The following is a 23,552-nucleotide window of genomic DNA, read 5'->3' as shown; positions in this document are numbered from 1 at the left end:
ATTTTAGATTGGGTCCTTTCAGTATTGTAGCATTTTTCTCATTTATATTTTAATAATACATATAGATTTAACGCTAGCAGTGATTTTACAAATTCTAATTTTTAGTTTTGAAAGTTTCTGTGTTACTTTAATAAATTAGGATCATACTTTGTATATTTCTGTGTATATTTTACAAATTACAATACACATTGAATTTGCTGCATTGCAAGCTAAAACTGACAGATTCAGAAAGTGGAAGGGACAGGGTAGTTCCCTGGGTTGAACAGGGCAGTTTCCAGGGTATGTCTGAAGCTCCCTCAGAAGTCTTGTGAAATATTGTAAGCTTTTTAAACATGCTGGTCTCACTGATTTGTCTTGTCATTTGTTTTTTAAAATCCTGCAGCCATGAACACCTTATCAATAGTAAAGCTCTCAAAAAATGCTTTCAGGTTTGTTAAGTACCTGTTTTCGAAATAGAAACTGCGCTATCACCTTAAAAAATGACCAATAATTTAAGAAAAAAGCAACCCAGCTAAACTCTTAATTAAAAAAACTTTTATTCCAAGTTGCACTAAAATCATTAAAATAAAATAGACATGGTAGACAACAATATCAGTCTTTGGCCTGAAGATGGGGAATGTCTCTTTACATTGCAAGTAAATTTCTTGTGTTTAACATTGTATCTTTTTTCATGCTGATAACACATCATCAACACCTACGCCTACTCTCTTTAGTGACTGTTCTATTGTGTGGAGGGGCCTGCATAGTGAGGATGTGTATACCCTTCACTATATAACAGAGCTGCCAGAACTCAGTCTTTCTACTAAAGTCTATACCTGCTACTCCCCCCAACAAGATTTAATTGTGGTGTGGAGGTTTTTGATTTATCAAGCACGGAGGTGCATAGCCCACAGCTATTTATGAGGTTGTTTGGGACACCGACATTGTTCAGGGGAACAAAGTGATACAACATTTGCCCTTTGAAACTTGATGAGCACTTCTGATATTCTATTACAGACAGCAGAAGTGTGAACTTATAAAGCTGGTATGAAGGACTAATACAACTTCTGTGCCACACGGGCTACAGGTACAGATGACAGTAAACTTGTTTACATTATATATCTTTTGATTTGTTGTGATGATTTAGGCGTGACAAATCACACTCTCCCCATGGTGCCAGTTTAACTAATACTTTAAGATTAAACTTTTGTGTATAAATTGTGGCAGATTTAAAAGCGTTCTACGTGGGTTTCTCCTTCTATTGATAAAATTGCCCATTCACATCTCTTAAGGTTACAGTAATGGCCTATTGACGTAACTATTGAACTATTGAAGTTCACTGTGCAAGAGAAATACTCCTTTACATGTGTGACATGAACCTAATGTCATTTAAATCCCTCCTCAACACTAACCATATGAATGCCATTTGTATCTTAGCATGATGGGAATGCTTCTATAGTCACATCAGAACACCAACATCTATAAATGGCATGTTTTTCTTTTTAAATTTGATTTAATGTCACACCGTTTTATTTGTCACTAACAGTACTTGTGTTTTAATAACCAGGTTTGACAACCGGACTGAGAAATATGACTTACATGGGGAACCTATTGTAATCTTCCATCTTCACCACTGCTACACCATCTGAATGCATATTGTATGTTGGTATGATGGGCAGATGGGGGGGGGTATGATGGGAAGAACAAAGTTGCACTCAAAAGCAGATCTGTTCCACCTATAGGCCAAGTTGTAAACTACTTCCAAAGGACATGATTGTTATAATTGACTGGCTGAGCAAACATGTTTTGCACCAGAAACTTGGGGATAAAGAAACATCACAGTAGATAAACAAAGTGTAAAGAATAACAAACACAAGTGTAACATGCATGACACATGAAAATAAAAAATAAATAAAAACTGTCAATGGAATTATCAAATGAATGGTAGTTAACACTGTAAGAGATGTGTCTGATGTTGCTCTGTCTACATAAACATTAAAAATAAACACATTAAAGTATAAAATAAACATTTTTTTTGTATTATTTTTTCATTTCTTCTTCCCTTGAGTATAATAGTCTACATATGTTTTTTAAAAGGAGTTTAGTAATTTATATAACTGGTATTTATTTTGTTAAAGATACTTTATTCTGCAGTGGTTAATAGTTATATTATATATTTCATTTCAATTCAAATATTGTGCAAAAATGTTGATAGCATTATAAAGAGCTTATGTTGGTTCACATTTAATCTGAGCTACAGTTGGTTAAATATATATGCCATTTACACAAGGCATGAGGCAATTAAAGCTGTATATTGATTTTGTAAATTAACTGAAAACACATAATCTATCAAGGTAAAAGGTATGAGAAAAATTATGTCAGACAGGTAATTAATCAACAACAATATGGAGACTATTCACCAGATTAACAAATGTCAAACAGAGAAGAGTATATGATTAATGCATGATATATGAGTCATGAGTACTTACAGAGAATGTTGCATATCAATTCTGTATGTGCATGGAATGGTAAAAAGCAACACGAGTTACAAAGATTGTTGTTCATAATATTGTGGTCAAGGAGTTTACTGAACTCCACATGGGGGCAAACTTTGTGTCATAGGACAAAGTCATAAGAAATTACCATCAGGACCATAATCAAATAGCCCGGTACCCTAGAAATATTGCACTTAGACATTTTTCTTAAAAATTGCCTCAAAAAATGAAAAACCCAAAGTGAATAAAGTAAGTAAGTAAGTCAACAAATGCCATCACAGGCAAAGCCCCACATAAGTCGAGTTCGCCAAGAAAAACTTTTGCTATGAATAAAAACATTTTGATTCAGTATTGGACTTCAACCTAACTCCAAGTAAATGTTTGGATTGCATTCAAGGATTTCATTTTTGCTGTCCACTGTCTTTGACAGATCTCTACATAATGAAAAAAAAAAATGTCCCTCCAATTGACCCCAAAATAAAGTGTTCCTTTATAAGGGGTTAAAGTGAGGGGATGTGGGCATTTAAACTGTTTGCTCTATCTAAGACAAAGGGTGGGTTTCATGTCCCTTTAACTAATAATATCAATTCATCTTGTTTGTGCAATTAACGATTTCAGATAATTTGGTTTAGAGGGGCAGGAAACCCCCAATTTTTCTTTCATGATTCAGATAGGACATCACATTTTAAACAACTTTCCAATTTACTTCTATAATACAATTTGCTTAATTCTCTTGTTAGCTTTTGTTAAAAGAACATCATTGCACTACGGACAGCTAGGTGAACACATCTAGTTAGTCAATCACAAGAGACAAATGTTTGCGGCACCAATGTAGGATATGTGCGTATTCGTTTTCAACAAGGGATACTGAAAGAATGAAGCACATCTAAAAATAGAAGTGAGTCTTAAGATTGCATGCTATCTGAATCATGCAAGTTTAATTTTGAGTTTCCTATCCTTTTAAGTTTACTATTGACATTTTAGAAACAGCCAAAAAATGAGTTTCGATAATAAATCAGAATGGTGCTATACTTTTTACTTTTAATAAACCAGAAAAACATTCGGCTAGATTACGAGTTGTGCGTTAGGGTAAAAAAGCAGCGTTAAGAGGTCCTAACGCTGCTTTTTTACGCCCGCTAGTATTACGAATCTTGAAGGTTTAGGGTCACCGCACACTTCTTTGGCCTTACCGAAAAACAACTTACGTAAACTTTGTAAAGTCTTTTTTCTATGGGACTTCCATAGCGCCGGTATTACGAGTCTGTCTTGGGAGGCCAAAAAGTGAGCGGTAAACCCTCTACCTCCAAGAGTCCTAACGCATTCTAAAGTCAGTAGTTTTGAGTTTTATGGTACAACGCCGTAACGTAAAACTCATACTTAAAGTGGTAAAAAGTAGACTAACACCCATAAACTACCTATTAACCCCTAAACCGAGGCCCTCCCGCATCACAAACACTAAAATAAATTTAATAACCCCTAATCTGCCGCTCTGGACACCGCCGCCACCTACATTATATTTATGAACCCTAATCTGCTGTCCCCAACATCGCCGACACCTACATTATATTTATTAACTCCTAATCTGCCGCCCCCAATGTTGCTGCCACCTATCTACACTTATTAACCCCTAATCTGCCGCCCCCAACGTCGCCGACACTATATTAAAGTTATTAACCCCTAAATCTAAGTCTAACCCTAACCCTAACACCCCCTAACTTAAATATAATTTAAATAAATTTAAAGAAAATTACTATCATTAACTAAATTATTCCTATTTAAAACTAAATACTTACCTATAAAATAAACCCTAAGCTAGCTACAATTTAACTAATAGTTACATTGTATCTATCTTAGGGTTTATTTTTATTTTACAGGCAAGTTTGTATTTATTTTAACTAGGTAGAATAGTTATTAAATAGTTATTAACTATTTAATAACTACCTAGCTAAAATAAATACAAAAGTACCTGTAAAATAAAACCTAACCTAAGTTACACTAACACCTAACACTACACTATAATTAAATACATTTTCTAAATTAAATACAATTATATAAATTAAATTAGCTAAAGTACAACAAAAACAAAACACTAAGTTACAGAAAATAATAAACAAATTACAGATATTTAAACTAATTACACCTAATCTAATAGCCCTACCAAAATAAAAAAACCCTAGCCTAAACTAAACTACCAATAGCCCTTAAGAGGGCCTTTTGCGGGGCATTGCCCCAAAGTAATCAGCTCTTTTACCTGTAAAAAAAAAATACAAACAACCCCCCCCAACAGGAAAAACCCACCACCCACACAAACAACCCCCCAAATAAAATACTATCTAAAAAAACCTAAGCTCCCCATTGCCCTGAAAAGGGCAGTTAGCTCTTTAAAGGCCCAAACCCTAACCTAAAAATAAAACCCACCCAATACACCCTTAAAAAAATCTAACACTAACCCCCTGAAGATCGACTTACCAGAAGAAGTCTTCATCCAAGCCGGACGAAGTGGTCCTCCAGACGGGCAGAAGTCTTCATCCAGAAGGCATCTTCTATCTTCATCCATCCGGTCCATCTTCAAGACATCTGACGTGGAGCATTCTCTTCATCAGACGACTAAAGACGAATGAAGGTACCTTTAAGTGACGTCATCCAAGATGGCGTCCCATTAGATTCCGATTGGCTGATAGAATTCTATCAGCCAATGGGAATTAATGTAGAAAAAATCCTATTGGCTGATGCAATCAGCCAATAGGATTGAAGATCAATCCTATTGGCTGATCCAATCAGCCAATAGGATTGAGCTTGCATTCTATTGGCTTTTCCAATCAGGTTTTTTTAAGGGTGTATTGGGTGGGTTTTATTTTTAGGTTAGGGTTTGGGCCTGCAAAAGAGCTAACTGCCCTTTTAAGGGCAATGCTCATCCAAATGCCCTTTTCAGGGCAATGGGGAGCTTAGTTTTTTTAGATAGTATTTTATTTGGGGGGGTTGGTTGTGTGGCTGGTGAGTTTTACTGTTGGGGTGCTTGTTTGTATTTTTTTTACAGGTAAAAGAGCTGATTACTTTGGGGCAATGCCCTGCAAAAGGCCCTTTTAAGGGCTATTGGTAGTTTAGTTTAGGCTAGGGTTTCTTTTTATTTAGGGGGAGCTTTTTTATTTTGATAGGGCTATTAGATTAGCTGTAATTAGTTTAAATATCTGTAATTTTTTATTATTATTTTCTGTAATTTAGTGTTTGTTTTTTGTACTTTAGCTAATTTAATTTAATTTAGGTAATTGTATTTATAGTGTGGTGTTAGGTGTTAGTGTAACTCAGGTTACGTTTTATTTTACAGGTACTTTTGTATTTATTTTAGCAAGGTAGTTATTAAATAGTTAATAACTATTTATTAACTATTCTAACTAGTTAAAATAAATACAAACTTGCCTGTAAAATAAAAATAAATCCTAAGCTAGCTACAATGTAACTATTAGTTATAGTGTAGCTAGCTTAGGGTTTATTTTATAGGTAAGTATTTATTTTTAAATAGCAATAATGTAGTTAATGATAGTAATTTTCTTTAGATATATTTTAGGGGGTGTTAGGGTTAGACTTAGATTTAGGGGTTAATAACTTTAATATAGTGGCGGCAACATTGGGGGCAGCAGATTAGGGGTTAATAAATGTAGGTAGGTCGCGGCGATGTTAGGGACGGGCAGATTAGGGGTTAATAATATTTAACTAATGTTTGTGAGGCGGGAGTGCGGCGGTTTAGGGGTTAATATGTTTATTATTGTGGCGGCGATGTTGGGGACGGCAGATTAGGGGCTAATAAATGTAGGTAGGTTGCGGCTACATTGGGGGCGGCAGATTAGGGGTTAATAAATATAATGTAGGTGTCAGCGATGTTGGGGGCAGCAGATTAGGGGTTCATAAGTATAATGTATATGGCGGTGGTGTCCGGAGCGGCAGATTAGGGGTTAATAAATATAATGCAGGTGTCCGCGATGTCGGGGGCGGCAGATTAGGGGTTAATAAGTGTAAGATTAGGGGTGTTTAGACTCTGGCTTCATGTTAGGGTGTTAGGTGTAGACATAACTTTTAATTCCCGATAGGAATTAATGGGGCTGCGTTACTGAGTTTTACGCTGCTTTTTTGCAGGTGTAAGAATTTTTCTCAGCCGGCTCTCCCAGTTGATTCCTATGGGGAAATCGTGCACAAGCACGTACGACCAGCTCACCGCTGACTTAAGCAGCGCTCGTATTGGAGTGCGGTAAAGAGCAAAATTTTGCTCAACGCTCACTTCTTGCCTTTTAACGCCGGGTTTGTAAAAACTCGTAATACCAGTGCTGCAGGTAAGTGAGCGGTGAGACAAAACTGCTTGTTAGCACCGCATAGCCTCTAACGCAAAACTCGTAATCTAAGCCATTGTTTTTATTAACTAATTTTTTTTGGCTGCATAAATGAATTCACAAATGTATTAGTTAAAGGGATATGAAACCAAATGCTTTTCTTTCATGATCCAGATAGAGCAGGCACTTTTAAGCAACTTTCTAAATTACTCCTATTATCAATGTTTCTTTGTTCTCTTGGTATCTTTATTTGAAAAAGCAGGGATGTAAGCTTAGGAGCCCACCCATTTTTGGTTCAGCACCTGGGTAATGCTTGTTGATTAGTGGCTAAATGAATGATAATAGGATTAAATTAGAAAGTTTCTTTTTTTTTTTTTTTGCTTCAAGATTTTTATTTGATTTTTCAAACATACACATTATGACATTTAGAGAAAGGAAAAAGATCGGCAAAGGAAGAACTTTAAAAGTAAAAAAAAAAAAAAAAAGGAAAATTCCAAATAATACACTTATACTTAGAGATGTGTAGCTATATAAAACAGTAATTTTCTAGGGATATACATTCTAAACACAACAGCACGTTTCATTGATACCATCTTTATGCTAAACAATATTAAACATGACTTTTTTTTTTTTTAAAACAGCTAATTTGTCATTACACATGGGAAATCCCAAATAACCTGGATTTCCCTATGTGCGGGAATGTATAAACTCCACATAAAGATCCCTAATTACCTTCATATATACATCAATTATAATTACAATGTCGCTACTATGTTTGTCATTTAAACAGGCCGCCTCGTTTTCTCTTTATAACACTTCTAAAGTCAATATATTCACATACATACAAAAAAAAAAAAAAGAGAAAAAAAAAGGGAAAGTTCTTCCTCTCAGGCCCCCTCGTTCCCCCCACCGAAGCCCCTGGATAGTTTTTGTCTACATTTAAATTGGAATAGATATAGTATAAAATTCTTCTCTATTTCCCCCCTCTGGCCTCCCAAAATATCAATACCATTCAGTCGGGAACACGTTTGACAAAATCAATGTCTCAAAAAGTTCCGTTCTGCGGAAGTTACGGATGAGAGAAAATTAGATTGTTAGCGGATAAGATAAGATAACTTTTAACCATTTCAGAAAAAAGTTTTTAGTCTTTTTCTCATCTAACGGGGAAATATTCATTTGTTCAAAGATTATCTGTGCATAAATAGAATTTACAAAGCTGGCCATCGTAGGAGGTTTTTTGTTTTTCCAGTTTTTTAGTATTAAATTGCGAGCAGTATCGCAGTGTTAATAAGATTAATATTTATTCTGAATTCCTCTGTAGTATAAAGAAAAAAAATATGTTTATACTTAATTTTTAGTCTATTATCTAAAACTTTATTAAGCCAAAATTCAACCCTATTCCAGAACTGGATTATTTTAGGGCAGCTCCAGAAACAATGGATAATATCTGCACGTGTATTACTACATTTAGGGCATTCATCTACATAATCTCTATACCATTTAGAGATTTTCCAAGGTGTGAGGTATACATTATTAAGTAATTTTATATGCGATTCTTTCCAAGCTATAGAGATCATCGCTCCCTGGACCCAATTAAAACTTGCCAACAGAGGTTCTAAAGAGATGTCCCTATAATAGTAATTCCATTTCTGGACTATATTGTGTGTTAGTAATTGGCCCTGTTTTGCCAGCATAATTTTATATAGAAGGGCTATACTATGGTTACCTGACTTATAGCTCGTTATATATTTTTCTATTTCCCCCATCCATCAATATCTGAATTAGATTTTTTAGTTTCCGTTATGAAATGTCTAACCTGCAGGTAAGCATAAAAATTCTAGAAAGACCAAATTCTCTGGCCATATCTTCAAAAGTTCTTATTTGGGACATATTATTTAAAAATTGATGAACATCCAGCAACCCTTTCTGCCCCCAGGTCTTATAGATTTCATACGATATACCTGGCGGGAATTTTGGGTTGCCGCATAGTGGTAAATATGAAGAAATCTCAAAATTAACTTTATACATTATATTCAATTTTTGCCATGCTTTGATAATATTAAATATTGTCTTCATATTTTGGATATCCGTTGGTAATTGTGATATCGGGCAATGCAACAAAGCTTTCAATGAAAATGGGGCAATCAAGTGTTCCTCTATCTGAAACCATGTAAGTTGGTTAGTTTCCGTTAACCAATCGCATGCAAAGTGTACCAGCGTAGCAGAATTATAACTTGTTATATCAGGAAAGGAAAGGACTCCTTCTTCGGGTCTCAGTGATAGTTTGGCTATAGATAACCTATGTCTCTTATTATTCCATAAAAATTTGGCACACTCTCTGTTAAATTTTTTATTATCCTGACTCAATATGAAAAGTGGGATAGTTTGCATAATGTACATTAATTGTGGGAATAAAATAGTTTTAATAATCATTACTTTAGCAGAGAGGGAAATAGGAAAAGTGGTCCATCGCTGCAATTTCTCTGTTGCTTTATTGAAAAAAGGGGTATAATTTAATCTTTACCACTGATTTGGATCTGCATGGAAGTATATTCCCAGGTATTTGATGGTAGGGGAGACTAAAAAATTATGATCTTGAATGCTATTTTTGTTTTTATGTACCCATAAAATTTCAGATTTGTTAACATTAATTTTATAGCCCGAAAAAGAGCTGAACATATCAATAATATTTAAAACCTGAGGTATATTTTCCTTTGTATTTTTAACAAATAGTAGCAGATCATCTGCGTACAAAGATAATACTATTTTTTGGTCTCCAAATATAATACCTTGTAGCTCTTGACGTAGCACAATAGCAAGTGGTTCTATGGCAACATTAAATAATAGAGGGGAGAGTGGACATCCCTGTCTCGTCCCCCTGTGTAATGTTAAATTTGCAGTATAACTACCGTTAATTAATATACTAGACCTTGGATGATCATATATAATTTTAATAAATTGTAAAAAATGTCCTGAGAAGCCAAAATGGCTTAATGCCCAAAATAAATGATCCCACACTACAGCGTCAAACGCCTTTTCCGCATCAATTGTGATTAAGGCAAGGTCTTGCTTAATTTTTGTTTTTTTACATAACTTGTTCCAAAAATATTCTAATACTAAAGCTACTTTCCGGATATTCTTAGTTGCAGATCTACAATGCATAAAGCCCGATTGATCGGGGTGTATAATAGGGTCTAAACATAATTTCAGACGGTTGTCAATAATATGAGTTAATAACTTATAATCTGCATTCAGCAGTGAAATAGGTCTATATGACTGGGGATCTAATGGGCATTTCCCTTTTTTCAATATCAGAGATATGATGGACTCAGAGAAATATTTTGACATGCTATGGCCATCAATATAATAACTATTGTACAATTGCACTAAGACATCTGCTACCTCTTCCCTAAGAATTTTATACATTTCCACAGGTATCTGGTCCAGTCCCGGAGCTTTATTAAGTTTAGCGGAATTTATAGCGTCCAATATTTCATCCCTAGTTATTGGCCTGTTCAGATCACTAATCACTTCTTGTGTTAATTTAGGGAGTGTAATTTTATTCCAAAAATTGTTCTTATTAGCAATATTAATTTCTTTGGATGAATATAATTTTTGATAAAAGCCTAAAAAAACATTTTTAATTTTAGACTGTTCAGTAACTCTCTCTGACCCATCATTAATGGCTTCTATTACATTGGTCTTATTTCTGGCTTTATCCAATCTGGATAGAAATTTAGCTGACTTCCCGTATTGACCTTTGTATGTAACACTTATCTTAAGCTCTTCCCACGCAACCTTCTGTTTAATAAATATATCCCGTTCTGTCTTAGCCAGTTTGTATTTGTCCCTTAATCTCCTAGTGGGGTTATTAGTGTATTTGCGCACCACATTCTGAACTTGTTTGGATAATTGAATTTCCCTCATCTGTAACTTTTTTTTTTTTTAAATCATATATGCTTTAATATCGCCTCTTAAACAGGCCTTTGCGGCTTCCCAGAATATTTCTATTTTATCTCTGCACATTCTATTTAAATACACAAATTCATTCCATTTATGCTTTAACCAATTACTAAACTCAAGATTATTTATTAAAAATTTTGGAAAGAAAAAGTTATTCCTTACATTTTTCTGGGTGTCGTGTAAATGTATATCTAGAGAGATGATTGCATGATCGGAGACCAAGATATCAGATATTTTTGTTTTAACTTCTAGCTTAATCAATAAAGGGGATAATAGGAAAATATCTATTCGTGATAGGGAACCATGAGATTTCGAGTCACATGTAAAAGACCTCAGGTCGGGATTCTGCAAACGCCAAATATCATGAAGTTTCAAGCTTTTACATACTTGTTTGAATATTTTTGCCTTCCGATTAGAAAAGGTTGAATTCTTAAGACTAAATTTATCTAAGGTTTCTGTCGGGGTTAGATTAAAATCGCCCGCCAAAATTATATTTTGGCCGAGAAACTTGGTTAACATAAAAATTAAAAAAAGCCTGAGGCCATCCACCTGTATCTCCAGGACCACCCACCTCTCGTGTGGGTCTAAAGTTATTTTTGTAATATTATATGATAGTTTTTTACTTATCAAGAAGGCTACTCCTCGTTTTCTGCTAGAACAGGGGGTGGCTATCACCTCCCCAACCCATTTACTTTTCAGTTTAACAACTTCCTCCTGTTTTAAGTGCGTTTCCTGTAATAAAACTATATCAGGATTATGTTTACCCAACTGGCTAATTATTGTTTTTCTTTTGATTGGGGAGGTGATGACACCCACGTTCCTGGAAAGTAATCTAATAGAACCCTTCATCTAGCTACTTTAGCACTAGCATGTTTATAGCACCTTGGGGGGGGGGGGGAGGGGAAAGCGAGGAGGGCCAGAAGAGGGAGAAAAAAAAAATATATATATAATTACCATCCAAACAAAACATTCATAAAACAAAACCATATCAACCGAAGCAAAATACCGTTTAACTTGTTTTTGAAACCTAAAAATCCATAAAGAAAATTGTTTTCTTGTCCTACTTTCACTATGCAGCTTTCCCATTTTAAATAAACCTAATAGCAACCAGCATATCAGTCTCCTTCAAGTTATCTTATGAGACTTCCTGCTCTTTCATGTAAGAGTTAACTTATTTTTTCTAAAATAAGCTTTGGCTTCTTCTACATTGTCTAGTCTGACTGTGCCCTCCTTTTCTTCTATGATAATTTTTGCAGGGTATAGTAGTTTTGCCAAAAAAACGTCTTGTATCAGCTTGGTGTAGAAAGGCGCCATTTCCTTCCTGCTGAAAGCAGTGTCACTGGAATAATCTTGGAACATTAATATTCTATTTTCTCCTATATGGAAGTTACCAATTTTTCTATAAAGATGCAGAATATTTGTTTTATCTTGAAAATTTAAAAATTTGACCATAATTGGTCTATGAATATATTTTCCAGTGTCACTGCTTCTGGGGGGACCTAGTCTATGTAGTAGGTCTTTGAATTGGTCTAGCTCGGGGACACCTATGATTTTTAAGTTGTTCCGCCTTGAGCGGTCTTAAAGGTCATCTATCCTAGCGGTCAAAGTCATATTTTTCTTTTCTAACTCTGAAATTTTTTGTGACTGATTATTGACTATATCTTATATATGCTTCTGTGAGTCTATTAGCTAATACTTTTAACTCTGATGATAGACTAGATATTTGAATTTTAAGACATTCAAATTGAGGTAAAAAAATATCGCTAAGTTGGGTAACTAGCGGCTGCAAATCTGTCTTCTGAGTTAGACCTTCACTAGAGTTTTCGGTCATAATGTCTGATAAACGAGACCTTTTATCTTTAGTTTTAGGAGGCATGATTGGAGAAAAAGTGTTGTGAGGGAGGAGAAATCTGTCCATAAATTTCTCGTGGTTGTGAGGGAGGGGGAAAGAGAAAAAAAGGAAAAATAGGAGAGCAATGTGACTATAAAGAGGATAAACCCCGAGAGGGGAAATATAGGGGATAGACCCCACATGAACACATAAATACTATTGTGAGTGAGTAAAAAAATAAATAAATAAATAAATAAATAAAAAAATAAATAAAGAATATACAAAGTGATCAAAGTGCGGCTAAATAACCATGCCTATAGATAGGTAAATTTATTTCCAAAAGGAAAGGAGTTCTACAACTTCTGGGGTTATACCTAGTTTCTTAATTTAATACCACAGAACTTTCTAATTTATGTTATAATCTCCAATACTTACAGCTTACTATTTACAATTTTTATACTGAGAGTAATAATGTACGTAAAAGCATACATAAGAGAGAAGATGTCACACATGTAATATAAAAAAATGTTTTCACAATTAATCACCCACAGTTTGTATCAAGCAGCGAGCTCTGAAAGATAGAAATAAGAAATATCAGCATTAATGTAGCAGTTAGCCAATCCATATATTAAATAAACAGTTCAGCGTGGGTATATTGCACTGCCATCTTCCCTGATGAGAACTATAAAGACCTTAACTTTTTCAAATAACCTAAATCAATTGTTAACAGCTATTACACTGAAAGAAGAGGATAAATGCAATCCCCTACTAAAACACCAAGATTTGATTACGTATAATAGAGTGGCACAGAGAAACAAAGCTTAATTGTTGCAAATATCCAAGTCGCAAGTTATAATACACTTAGCATCAAATTGCAACATAGTGTATAAAACCATACATTCCCTTGTTCAACAATTGTGTGTTTTCAGAAGTAACAGTTTTAGAGGATATCAGGAGCTACTTATCATAGACAATACAGTTCTCTGTGTGCTTTTTAAGTCTGACCACAATACTTGAACAGTCCCAGGGGTGTATGAGGTCTAAAGGTATAGAAAAGCCACTGCAATGAGAATCACCAACTGTATATACCTGCGGCACCCACCAAAGAGCGAAAGGGAAAAAAAAGAGTACTTGCGAAGTTGACGTCTCTGAGAAAGCGACACAAAGAAGCTTCTTTAAGGTATTAATGCCGTGACAACCGTCAAAAAAGCCCAGCTGGTTGTAGCTTATTTATGATTGGCATAAAGAAGGCTTTCTAGCAGGAAGCTCGTTTTATCCAGTAGGTAAACCAGTAACCCGGCACTTGAGCTAAAACTAGCAGATTATGCTGCTGGAGCCTTGAGCCACAAACTTAGTGGTGCAAATCAAGAGCCCTACGTGTTACCAATCCCCCAGTGGCAGCAGTATACTGAGCAAAAGTGTCTCTGCTCTCTCTGACGAATCTGCTCCCACCTCACTCCACGCGACAGGGAAAGCTTCAGCTCCGACAGATTTACGTAGAGATCCAACAGCCCAGCGTGCACAAATGGTCAGCGGTAATGACAGCACCCACAGCCGCGGTCTGACTCTCAGGTGACCAAAATCTCTGCCAAGTGAGGCCAGGGATATCTTCAGCCTTCCGCTCCGGCGGATTTATAAGGGTTTATAAGAGTTTCAACAACCCGGAGTGCTCAGATGTTCTACGTCAGTATCGGCACACACTGCAGCTGTCTGCCTCTTGATCGACAAGAATCTCTGACAGGTAAGTCCGAAGGGTCAGACAGGAAATCTACAGCTTTGTAGATAGAGATAATTTCAGGCAGTTCAATAGGGCTATTAAAGTATTCCTTACCCCATCTTTGGAAACGACACTGAGTATACTCAAAAGTAAAGTTAGTATATCTCACTCTGTACTTTAACCCTCCGGTCTCAAACGTTTCAAAAAATAGTGTCTAACAAACACCTCGGTTGCGGCTCTGGCGAAGGAGCCAAAGGCGGCTACTGGGTGCTTCCAAGTCTAGCCCCGGGAACCACAGGGCAGCGTCCTAGGGAGTATATGGTTTACTCCAACAACGGACCTCGACAGGGTTTAGCTCTTTCTGGAGCTCCAGCCGGTAACACGCTACTTTCTCGTGTTCCTGCTGGCACCTCCTACTCCTCCCACAGGAAGCACCACAACATTCAAATGTTGATTCTCATAGTATAAATTAGAAACGGCTAGATTTGGAGTTTTGTAGGTAACGACCCGAAAATCTAACGCCGGCTTTTTTCTGGCCGCACCATAAAAATAACTCTGGTATTGAGAGTCCACATAAAGGCTGCGTTAGGCTCCAAAAAAGGAGTGCAGAGCATTTTTAACGCAGCTTCAACTCTCGATACCAGAGTTGCTTACGCAAGCGGCCAGCCTCAAAAACGTGCTTGTGCACGATTCCCCCATAGAAAACTATGGGGCTGTTTGAGCTGAAAAAAAAACCTAACACCTGCAAAAAAGCCGCGTTCAGCTCTTAACGCAGCCCCATTGTTTGCTATGCGGAAACACCTCCTAAGTTTGCACCTAACACTCTAACATGTACCCCGAGTCTAAACACCCCTAACCTTACACTTATTAACCCCTAATCTGCCGCCCCCGCTATCGCAGACCCCTGCATATTATTTTTAACCCCTAATCTGCCGCTCCGTAAACCGCCGCTACTTACATTATCCTTATGTACCACTAATCTGCTGCCCCTAACACCGCCAACCCCTATATTATATTTATTAACCCCTAATCTGCCGCCCACAACGTCGCCCCCACCTGCCTACACTTATTAACCCCTAATCTGCCGAGCGGACCGCACCGCTACTATAATAAAGTTATTAACCCCTAATCCGCCTCACTAACCCTATAATAAATAGTATTAACCCCTAATCTGCCCTCCCTAACATCACCGACACCTAACTTCAATTATTAACCCCTAATCTGACGACCGGAGCTCACCGCTATTCTAATAAATGTATTAACCCCTAAAGCTAAGTCTAACCCTAACACTGACACCCCCCTAAATTAAATATAATTTAAATCTAACGAAATAAATGAACTCTTATTAAATAAATTATTCCTATTTAAAGCTAAATACTTACCTGTAAAATAAACCCTAATATAGCTACAATATAAATTATAATTATATTATAGCTATTTTAGGATTAATATTTATTTTACAGGCAACTTTGTAATTATTTTAACCAGGTACAATAGCTATTAAATAGTTAAGAACTATTTAATAGCTACCTAGTTAAAATAATTACAAAATTACCTGTAAAATAAATCCTAACCTAAGTTACAATTAAACCTAACACTATACTATCATTACTTTAATTAAATAAAATATCTACAATTACCTACAATTAAATCTAACACTACACTATCAATAAATTAATTAAATACAATATCTACAAATAACTACAATGAAATAAACTAACTAAAGTACAAAAAATAAAAAAGAACTAAGTTACAAAAAATAAAAAAATATTTACAAACATAGGAAAAATATTACAACAATTTTAAACTAATTACACCTACTCTAAGCCCCCTAATAAAATAACAAAGACCCCCAAAATAAAAAATGCCCTACCCTATTCTAAATTACTAAAGTTCAAAGCTCTTTTACCTTACCAGCCCTGAACAGGGCCCTTTGCGGGGCATGCCCCAAGAAGTTCAGCTCTTTTGCCTGTAAAAAAAACATACAATACCCCCCCAACATTACAACCCACCACCCACATACCCCTAATCTAACCCAAACCCCCCTTAAATAAACCTAACACTAAGCCCCTGAAGATCATCCTACCTTGTCTTCACCTCACCAGGTATCACCGATCCGTCCTGGCTCCAAAATCTTCATCCAACCCAAGCGGGGGCTGGCGATCCATCATCCGGTGGCTGAAGAGGTCCAGAAGAGGCTCCAAAGTCTTCATCCTATCCGGGAAGAAGAGTAGATCCGGACCGGAAACCATCATCTTCCAAGCGGCATCTTCTATCTTCATCCGATGAGGACCGGCTCCATCCGGAAGACCTCCGACGCGGACCCATCTTCATCCGGCGACGTCCAACTGAAGAATGAAGGTTCCTTTAAGGGACATCATCCAAGATGGCGTCCCTCGAATTCCGATTGGCTGATAGGATTCTATCAGCCAATCGGAATTAAGGTAGGAATATTCTGATTGGCTGATGGAATCAGCCAATCAGAATCAAGTTCAATCCGATTGGCTGATCCAATCAGCCAATCAGATTGAGCTCGCATTCTATTGGCTGTTCCGATCAGCCAATAGAATGCGAGCTCAATCTGAATCAAGTTCAATCCGATTGGCTGATCCAATCAGCCAATCAGATTGAGCTTGCATTCTATTGGCTGTTCCGATCAGCCAATAGAATGCGAGCTCAATCTGATTGGCTGATTGGATCAGCCAATCGGATTGAACTTGATTCTGATTGGCTGATTCCATCAGCCAATCAGAATATTCCTACTTTAATTCCGATTGGCTGATAGAATCCTATCAGCCAATCGGAATTCGAGGGACGCCATCTTGGATGACGTCCCTTAAAGGAACCTTCATTCTTCAGTTGGACGTCGATGGGTCCGCGTCGGAGGTCTTCAGGATGGAGCCGGTCCTCATCGGATGAAGATAGAAGATGCCGCTTGGAAGATGATGGTTGCCGGTCTGGATCTACTCTTCTTCCCGGATAGGATGAAGACTTTGGAGCCTCTTCTGGACCTCTTCAGCCACTGGATGATGGATCGCCAGCCCCCGTTTGGGTTGGATGAAGATTTTGGAGCCAGGACGGATCGATGATACCTGGTGAGGTGAAGACAAGGTAGGATTATCTTCAGGGGCTTAGTGTTAGGTTTATTTAAGGGGGGTTTGCGTTAGATTAGGGGTATGTGGGTGGTGGGTTGTAATGTTGGGGGGGGGGGTATTGTATGTTTTTTTTACAGGCAAAAGAGCTGAACTTCTTGGGGCATGCCCCGCAAAGGGCCCTGTTCAGGGCTGGTAAGGTAAAAGAGCTTTGAACTTTAGTAATTTAGAATAGGGTAGGGCATTTTGTTATTTTGGGGGTCTTTGTTATTTTATTAGGGGGCTTAGTTCTTTTTTATTTTTTGTACTTTAGTTAGTTTATTTAATTGTAGTTATTTGTACATATTGTATTTAATTAATTTATTGATAGTGTAGTGTTAGGTTTAATTGTAGGTAATTGTAGGTATTTTATTTAATTAATTTAATGATAGTATAGTGTTAGGTTTAATTGTAACTTAGGTTAGGATTTATTTTACAGGTAATTTTGTAATTATTTTAACTAGGTAGCTATTAAATAGTTCTTAACTATTTAATAGCTATTGTACCTGGTTAAAATAATTACAAAGTTGCCTGTAAAATAAATATTAATCCTAAAATAGCTACAATGTAATTATAATTTATATTGTAGCTATATTAGGATTTATTTTACAGGTAAGTATTTAGCTTTAAATAGGAATAATTTATTTAATAAGAGTTAATTAATTTTGTTAGATTAAAATTATATTTAATTTAGGGGGGTGTTAGTGTTAGGGTTAGACTTAGCTTTAGGGGTTAATACATTTATTAGAATAGCGGTGAGCTCCGGTCGGCAGATTAGGGGTTAATAATTGAAGTTAGGTGTCGGCGATGTTAGGGAGGGCAGATTAGGGGTTAATACTATTTATTATAGGGTTAGTGAGGCAGATTAGGGGTTAATAACTTTATTATAGTAGCGGTGCGGTCCGCTCGGCAGATTAGGGGTTAATAAGTGTAGGCAGGTGGAGACGACGTTGTGGGGGGCAGATTAGGGGTTAATACATATAATATAGGGGTCGGCGGTGTTAGGGGCAGCAGATTAGGGGTACATAGCTATAATGTAGGTGGCGGCGCTTTGCGGTCGGCAGATTAGGGGTTAATTATTGTAGGTAGCTGGCGGCGACGTTGTGGGGGGCAGGTTAGGGGTTAAAAAATATAATACAGGGGTCGGCGGTGTTAGGGGCAGCAGATTAGGGGTACATAGGGATAACTTAGCTGGCGGCACTTTGCGGTCGGCAGATTAGGGGTTAAAAAAATGTAATTGAGTGGCGGCGATGTGGGGGGACCTCGGTTTAGGGGTACATAGGTAGTTTATGGGTGTTAGTGTACTTTAGAGCACAGTAGTTAAGAGCTTTATAAACCGGCGTTAGCCCATAAAGCTCTTAACTACTGACTTTTTTCTGCGGCTGGAGTTTTGTCTAACGCTCACTTCAGACACGACTCTAAATACCGGAGTTAGAAAAATCCCATTGAAAAGATAGGATACGCAATTTACGTAAGGGGATCTGCGGTATGGAAAAGTCGCGGCTGAAAAGTGAGCGTTAGACCCTTTTTTGACTGACTCCAAATACCTGAGGTAGCCTAAAACCAGCGTTAGGAGCCTCTAACGCTGGTTTTCACGGCTAACGCCAAACTCCAAATCTAGGCCAAAGTTTCTTAAAATTGCATGCTCTTTCTGAATCATGAAAGAAATAATTTGGGTTTCATATCCATTGAAAGGGCCCACTAATTTTTCGTCTTAAAATGAACGCAGACTGCAACAAAACTTGATTTGTCCAAATTCAAATGCACATGTCTAATTACCTCTTAAAAAATGTTTTACTTCTATTATCAATTTTTCTTTGTTTTCTTTTTATCTTTTGTTGAAAAGGAAGGAGGTATGCTTAAGAGCCGGCTCATTTTTGCAGCACTATATGGCAGCAGTTTTGCAAGAAAGTTATCCATTTGCAAAAAACACTAGATGGCAGCACTATTTCCAGCCATGTAATACTCTAGACCAGTGTTTCCCAACCGCGGTCCTCTAGTACCCCCAACAGTCCTGGTTTTCATTATAGCTGAACTAGAGCACAGGTGAAATAATCCGCTGATGGATGAGAGCAGGTTGGTTACTGATCAGCTGATTAATTCACTTGTGCACTGGTTCAGCTATATTGAAAACCCGGCCTGTTGGGGGTACTTGGGAACTGCGGTTAGGAAACACTGCTCTAGACGCCTATCTAGGTATCTCTTCAACACAGAATATCTTGGGAACAAATTTGATAATAGAAGTAAATGGGAACCTTTTTTAAAATGTTATGCTCAGTCTGAATCTTAAAATACATTTTTGGGTTTCAAATCCCTTTAAGTTTTATACTATACAAGTGATTCAGCAATGTCTTTGGTAGTTGATTACTGTGTCAGCCAATGTTTACTTCACTTTGTTCTTGACAATAATGATCCCATTAAAATAAATAAATACATGTAAAAAATAAAATCTCTTTTTGAGCTGCTGCTGGCTTGTAGCACCAGCACAAGATACTATTTTTACAAAAGTGGCAAGACCTTGCAATTTCTCAATGCTTCACTGCCTATTTAACCCCTAAATGCAAAAATGACAGCTGATGTACAAGGTATGTTGGCTATCATTAAGGGGTTACACATATTTTAAGATTAAGCTGCTCCTCTGTTGCCCTGAAGACATTCCCCATAGGAGATAGCAGGTAAACAGAATTTCATTTATGAACAAAATTCTCCCAACCACCTGGCCAGATATAGGATGAAATAAATGAAGTTTAGGTGTTTTATGATTATTTGGAAAACCATTTCTTGAGCTGTCTCAGTCCGAAGTATTTAGTTTATGCAGTGTAAAACCACTCTACAATTAGGTTTTCCAATAGAGTTGAGCAGTCATGGATTTGAACCCCCCCCCCAAAAAAAATTGGTGTAAATCTCTTCTAATGGCCCATATTTCAGCTATTAAAGGTACCACTTGTATATGCTCTCATCACAACCACTTTTTAACGTGGTAACATACTTTCTCTACATTGGTATTACAGTATATCCATTCTCTATATAGGCAAATGAGAAGAAAAAATGGATATATCAGAGCACACAATAGCCACAAATATAAGTGATGTGTAAGTGAGTTGGCTTGAGCGAGCCAAGTAAACTAAAATATAACTTTTATTATTACATATAAGATAAAATAAAGTTGGTGAAGAACATTCACACAAGTACAGTGCAGGGTTTAAAAACACTTAAAATTGGTGAACTGAATGCTAAGATGCCCAGGTAATAACCATTAATGTGGGTTTGGGTGAGAGAATCTGGCAGGGAGGCACCACAAAATGCTCACGGATTGCACAAAAAGCTAAGCTATAAAAGAGGATTGACCTCACACAACAATATATCTATCTAGTGCAATGCTGGAGCAGTGCCTAAGCCTGTCAGAGTCCCAAACAATAGTGTATCAGGTAGTGTAGTAGTTAGCAAAAACTTGAATATCAAATGCAAGATATAGGACCAATAATAAGAAAAGCCCAAAACAAATACCGGACTATTATACACATTAATTACGTATAAGTTGCATTCTCTATCATGTACCAATTACCACGTAACCCACATAAGGCAAATGATTTAAGCATTCAAAGAGAGCGCCTGATGCGCATTTCGCCACGCTCGTGGCTTTATCAAAGGCTAACCCGACTCGCGCCGAACTCACTGTTAAAATAGTGCTGTTAGCCAATAGGGGGTGAGTAATCGTACACACCCCTATGATGATAGCCAATCGTTAGTGACCCATCCGATTGGGTAGTCTACTGTCACCTGACTTCTTAGGCAATGACGTACACTTGGAGGCGTATAGTATTAACGCTTGTGTAAACACATATTGTAAGACAGGACTTGTGTATCGATTGATCTAGACGCAAATCAGCTATATTATAAATCAGCTGTTTACAAAGGGACAAGACCTCCTCAAGATTAAACATCTAGTGTATAACGAAGGGTCTAAATAAGTTTGTGATAGTTGTCACTTTCGCCAATGCAGTATATAGTTAGTGAATGCTATACAATGACTATAATCATTATGTTGCATATTGATTGTAAGTTAAGCCACAAGATAAAGAATATTAGATAATGATAAATATATATCGCGGTTTCGCATAGGGGATGAAGTCGTCACTGCTCTGGTACTATCTATTATCCTATATATTTTATCCAATTGTGTTTCGTTAGAGGAAAATCACGTAGGTGATATAATATAAACTTTATTTAAATTGTTGAGCAGACCGATAGTACACTCAAACCATAATGATGATATTTTATGTGTTATAATTTTTAATAACAGAAGGATATTATTATAATATCATTAGGTTATAGGTTCTCAATACATTACAATAGCAATTAGTATTTAACTTATGTTGACAACACATAATAGTGTTATCAAAATATCATAGCTTTTTCATAATTATACACGGATTGATATAGGGATATCAATAGATGACCATGTTCCAGTCCCATAAATATATAGTCTTACTGATATCTTATGTTGGATTGACAAGAAAACTTAATTAGTATCAAGAAGAGAAATTAATTAGCAAAAAAGAGAGGTATATCAATAGCCTTTGTTCTTTTGTCATCTTTGATAGATGTTATATGCATAACATATATAGCTATATATCATTATTATGCCTATAGAGCTGTGGTACCACATTTGTTTGTGCGGAATTGCCATAAAATATTTCTATGTGTAAGTTATTAGTTCTATAGTAAGGGGAAGCGTACTGATTTACTGAGTATATATAGAAGATTTATAGTGTAGCTTAGTTTTGTCATTCCGTATATTATGCTTATTTTGTTAGATGATAGGTGGGGGGCATTGATACATGTTTACTAAACATATGTTAGGTTACCAATTTACTGTTTAGTTCCTCACCCATCATGAGTCTCCTGTTTGAGTCAGGTTTTACCAGATATCGGTGGTAAGTGTTTGTGGATATACTGGTCTTATGAAAAGGAATTATACCCATCTTGTTTGTTAAGACCTACTGGTGCCAAAGTATTTAACCAGAATATCCAACGGCATTCTGCCTGGAGCAGCATGTTCTCCACATTTCCTGCTCTGATCCCCGGTTTAATCACCTGAAGTACTGAGACCTTTAAGTCTGGTTTGGTGCCATGATTCTTTGCATAATGCTTAGCTACTGGTGTGAGAATTTTGCCCTTCTCTTGATCTTTAATACAGTTCTTAATACTATTCACATGTTCCCCCAGTCGTGTACGTAACTCTCGGGTCGTTATACCAATATATCTCTTTCCACATTTACACAGTAAGCAATAAACCACATTTTTAGTTTTAAGGCTGTGACACACTGCAAGCGATGCGGCGCGAGGCAAAGCAGCTGCTTTGCTCCGCGTCGCATCGCTTCTGAAGTTCAAATATTTCATCTCTGAGCGCTTAGCTACGCGACCTGACGCAGCAGAGTGCTCAGAGATGAAAAGGCAGGACACACTGAGCGCGCACAGCTGCATCTACACGCTGCGCACCGCTCCGCTTGCAGTGTGTCACAGCCTTTACAGTTGGCAAATCCAAGCATCCGCTTTGTATCTCCAGTACGACTGATGAACTCTCTTTCATTAGATATGAATTTGCAAAAACTGCATGTGCCACAGGTGTATGTTCCGCAAACATATTTGCTGCATTTTCTCTTAGTAAAATGACTTTTGACCAACATGTTGCCAATCGTTGGCGCTCTCCTCCAGCTGGTTTTTATTTTGTCACCTATAAAGGCTGATAGATCTCTGTCAGATTTTAGAATACCACTATGTTTATTTAGAATATCAGTAATTCTATTGTGATTATTATTGTAAGTAGTTACAAATCTGACCTCCCTGTCAACTGCTTTGTTTTTCTTTTTAGGGATTAACAGTGACTCCCTTGGTGTTCTTTTTGCTCTTTGGTACGCTTTTCGGATTATTTTGCGAGTATACCCTCTGTTTTTTAATCTTATTTTCAATTCTTTTGCTCGTTCGTTAAAAGTTTGAAAATCACTGCAGTTTCTTCTTATTCTTAAGAACTCCCCTGTTGGGATTGCATTCTTAGTACTCCTGGTGTGGCAACTATCATATTGTAGAATTGAATTAGTAGCCGTTTCCTTT

The 23,552-nt window shown here is 36.8% G+C and overlaps 1 protein-coding gene across 1 annotated transcript in view; it reads right to left on the bottom strand.

Moving 5' to 3' along the window:
- Positions 1–23,552, bottom strand: part of PCLO (piccolo presynaptic cytomatrix protein) — an 876,537-nt gene that overhangs the window by 323,587 nt on the left and 529,398 nt on the right. The gene's annotated exons all lie outside the window — the stretch shown is intronic.

This window comes from Bombina bombina, chromosome 6, assembly GCF_027579735.1.
Source record: "Bombina bombina isolate aBomBom1 chromosome 6, aBomBom1.pri, whole genome shotgun sequence".
Taxonomy (NCBI): domain Eukaryota; kingdom Metazoa; phylum Chordata; class Amphibia; order Anura; family Bombinatoridae; genus Bombina; species Bombina bombina.
Note: the sequence above shows the minus strand (reverse complement) of the source record. Positions and strands in the feature narration are given on the sequence as shown.